Consider the following 4,539-nt stretch of genomic DNA (forward strand, 5'->3'; position numbering starts at 1 on the left):
GGAGAGCTTGTACGGCACCCAAAGCAAAGGATGATGCTTTCGTTTTGAGTCGGCTGCGGCTCTTCTCCATCAGTTGACGCCGTTTTCGGCCGGACACTGGCCACAGGCGTCGCGTCATGGTCGCTGCGCGTGGTGAAGCTTTTTTCTGACTATTGGCATGCTCTGCGTTACAACGGGAACGGATATAAAATAGCATAATAAGTATTGATTTAGCTGGTACTTAGATATAAAAAAAAAACAAGAAATTGCTAGCCGATGGGGTAAAGAACAGCTAGAGTGGTCATGCAGTGATGTCGGAGTAATGTCGAAATCTATGGTTGAGCATTCCTTGCTAGGTTTCAAATAAAAAATATATTATTTATAAAAAATAAAGGAACGAACACGCGCGCGAATGGTGTATCCTTCGACCAAAATAGCACTTCTATTTTTTATAGCTCACGTACTCTCGTTATCAAATAAAAATAATACTTTAAGCTAATATTACAAATAATCATCGTTCCAGCATAGATACCCTCAGAGCTAACTAAACCCAAAACAAAATCTCAATTCAATATCCATCATCATGCTCTAATGGTCAATTTGTTGATTTTTGATGCAAACATACCCATTATTCTACCAGGTTGTTGAAATCCATCGCTACTCCCCTTCGCAGCTTGTCACCCTCCTCGCATTTCTGCAAAAGAGACAAAAAAATCCAACCAATAGCACATTCAACAACTATGTTTAGGAAATTCACACCTCAGTTTCCCATTGTGGTTATCAACATCATACGAAATCTTTAAACAAATATACAATAGTATTAACAACAGTTAACAAGAAAATAGATACATAATAATTAAATAGTCCTTATCTAAAATCGTAAGCGTTGCAGGCAGAAAAACTTTTGTCATGGTAGATCTACAATGAAAGCAAAGTACTTTTGTGGTCTCAATTCATCATTCACCGCCATTTATATACTGCATCACATTGATGGTCTCAATCGAAGCCAAGCAAAATATAAATTCATGTATTACACGAGGCTTAAGCGAGGTACTTTTTCAAAATATACTTGAAGCTCCATATATCTTACACTGCGAAAAATGAAACTGTATAATAAAACAGGAAGCAAGAACAACACTTAAGATAGTAAACTGGTGTTTGCAATGAAGTCTTTATCCTACACAGAAAAATATCTACTATTTAAAGAAAAAAAGTTAATGTAATTTGTAATTGTAGTCCAGAATGTGAGGATGAACTAAAATAAAAAAAATGTGTATTGATAAGCCATTTATAATTAATTTCCAAAAAAAACTCAGTGATTATAAGAAAATAATTTTATGGAAAACTCTAATATCAAAACAATAACATGAACTTTGGAACTTCCAATATCAAATTCCATAATCTATTTCATAACTTCTGATCATATATACATCAATTCAATTGAATTACTTAAATGAATCGAATTTCATGAACAAATACATATACTTATCATGCTGGGTGGCGCGAACCAGTTTCTGTATAATTTTATAAATTATTTTGATCATTATTAGTTGGAAGCAGAACAACCAATGACTAACTTTTCCCAAATTGACGCGTTTGAAAACGGTTCTTGGTGATATTCGATGATTTTATTGCACACCTCTTTGAACTTTTCTAGATTGGCTGCATACCCTGCGTTCTTTACAACTACTAATCTAGGACTCTCCTCAAGATGCCTGTAGAGTATTGCAATACAATTTAGCAATAGATAGTGTGCTTGGTACATGAACCTGTCATTTAAGGACCAGAGAGTCAGAAGGGAAGCACCAAACTGATCTCTCCAATCTATGCGCCAGGCCACCAGTTCCATCGGGAAAACTTGATCCTGCTCCCCTCAAATGATCAGTGTTGGCTGCATACTTGAGCCAAGAACACCATCAATGATTGAGCAATCATATTGTTAATAGAGTTCCCCATTTGTTTGCCGGTATTTAATTTAATTACAAGGTTTTCGGAGTTGCCTGCGATGAGAAACTACCTGGCTTATCTTTGGAAGATCTGATAGCTTCCTACCATTGATCAGAGCATGCAAAAGCTCTCCCTTCTCCTGAATATGATCTTAGCCCATCACCTGATGCTGTCGTCAAGATGGAATCGTAACTATGCAATTAAGCAAAGGCAAAAGGAAAACAAAATTAACGAAGAGATTAACAAGAGAGGAGGTAGCTGACGTTGATGTAGTTCTCGAGGAAGCGGGAGGGCATGATGGGCGGTGGCCGGATGAAGGAGAACTTCACGAGTCGCCGCACATCCTCTGGCTGCCTCCCCGACGCCAGTGATGGGGAACAGGCCGGTGGCGAGGTCTCTGTCCTCGATGCACATGCCTGTGGACACGCTCCACGGACTCTGTGTACATGGCCGCCATCAGGTACCCCATGAAGTAGCCGTAGCTAACGCTAACCACGACGAACCGCCGCATGCCCATCATGTCCATGGGCGCCTTGATAGTCCTGGCCTGGAAGACCTCAGAGCGATCGAGGACTGTCAATGAGGAGGCGCCAAAGAAGAGGAATCTGAAACGAGAGAGAAGGGCACAGGGGGCCTGAATTACTCACCATGGCAGGCATCGACGAAGAGGGTGGCGACCTTGACGGTTGCGGTGGAGGAATTCCCGGTGGCGTAGGTCGAGAGGAGCGCACCGAGGCTGGCGGCATCGACAAGGAAGCCGAGGAGGAGTGGGTTAGCGGAGCAGGTGGCAGAGGCAGCCCTCCCCACACCCGCTGCCTAAGGGGGAACTCGCCCAACCACCGTGGATCTGGCACCGCATCGCGTGTGACCATGGCTCGAGCTCACCCCGATGTGGATCTGGCGCCGCACAATGAGTGGGTTGGGAGTTGGGATGCTGGTGCATTGGGGTGAATGGGTTGGTGGTGACTGGCAAGGAAGGAGGAGGAGGAGGACGCGAGCAATGCGGGAGAATCAGGAGTGACGCGCACAGACTGGGAACGAAGGGGTGTTTCTGAAATGGAAGGGGAGCAGACGACGCACGATGCAGGCTGGCTAACGATGCACAATCTGACAAAGAATCCGGGCGGGCGAAGGAAGATGTGTGGGAGGAGCAGGACAAAGAGCGAGGCGAGCGGACGATGGTGCGGGCGGATGAACGAATTCATTGGAGACTTTTTAAGTAGTAGAGATGTGAAGCTATAACCGGTCTGGCCCAGCGGCATAGGAAGTCTCAGCTCACCTGCTCAATGGAGATTTTCGTTAAGTATGGATGGAAGTTTAGCAATCGAATATATGATTGAGTTTTTTTTTCCTTATGTTTTTTGAGATTTATAGCATCTGTTTACCCAATTATATTTGCAAGTAAAACAATCTTTATAATAATTGACGGAATATTTTTATTCTCTTAATAAAAAAACACCCTTCATCTAAAAAAAAGCTCACCTGCTCACGGCAGCTGAGCAAGCCGTCGGTCGCGCTCCCTACTAATAATGGCTGCACCCGCCTCGTGCCCGTGACTCGTGAGTGCAGTGAAGTGCCCCATTTATGTTGCTATCGAACGACGGAGGTTGTTGTTACCCTTCGCTTTCAGTGGTGGTATTTGCTCCCTCCGTGTGCATCAGGTGCCGACTTGTCGTGATCTGTTGGGCTTTAACTGAACCTGTCTTGGTCATTCTTTGGTCACCACTGGACTGCACCACAATTTGTAAAGGTGTGTTTGGATGAAGTATAAGATTAGATGGAATAGAATTATTTCTGTTTTTTTGGATGAGTTAGTTTTCTATTTGATTAGAGTAATAGAATGAATCAGTTTTCTATGATGATTTTTTGATGAACATCCTAATTTATGCACAATCATATTTATAAGAATTTTGACGATTTTGTGCATGTTTGAATTTAAATTGAATTAAAAAGAGAATATCACATGAAATGATAAAAACATAGAGAGAGAGCGCGCATTGCAAAGGAACTTATTTTTTTTAACCAAATAACCTAGGGTTGAAAATAATTTTATAAATTATTACGCCACATGAGAATTATGAGAGAAATATTATTGAATTTTCTTAGATTTTTGGAAATTTCTTTAGAGCCTTAAAAATTGCTAGAATTTCTAGGAGTAGTCCTCTTTAGAGATTTTTATTTTAAAATCTACAAGGGATATTGAGCTAAACCTTTTAAAATGGATTCATCATGAATTATAGAACATATAGAAAAAGTTTCATCCTTTTTGGACCAGGATAACCCCACTGTCCAAATAGAGGCAATGAAAATTTGGAAGCGAAATATACTGTTCATCTGACCTCACTAGTCATAGGATAGGGGTGAGGAGTCACGGACGAGCGAACGGCCTCGTCCGGCTTTTTTCTAGGATAGACGATCCAGCATCTGAACGAATATTTTGTGAAGGTGAATGATCCCATTCACCATGAGTCCTCAATGTGTGATGATCCCATCCACCCTTATACAACGAACTAAACACACCCTAAACAATTGAGGGTTCGAATTGTGGCAACACGCCATTTTGTACCTGTTATGTGAATTCCAGGTTTATATAATTCAGTCATTGGAAGAGCT

General features: G+C 41.6%; 1 pseudogene; it reads right to left on the reverse strand.

Annotated features, from left to right (window-relative positions):
• Positions 1-607: 607 nt before the first annotated feature.
• Positions 608-3,188, reverse strand: LOC133914035 (uncharacterized; annotated as a pseudogene).
• Positions 3,189-4,539: the final 1,351 nt, after the last annotated feature.

The sequence above is a fragment of the Phragmites australis genome, chromosome 4 (genome assembly GCF_958298935.1).
Source record: "Phragmites australis chromosome 4, lpPhrAust1.1, whole genome shotgun sequence".
Taxonomy (NCBI): Eukaryota; Viridiplantae; Streptophyta; class Magnoliopsida; order Poales; family Poaceae; genus Phragmites; species Phragmites australis.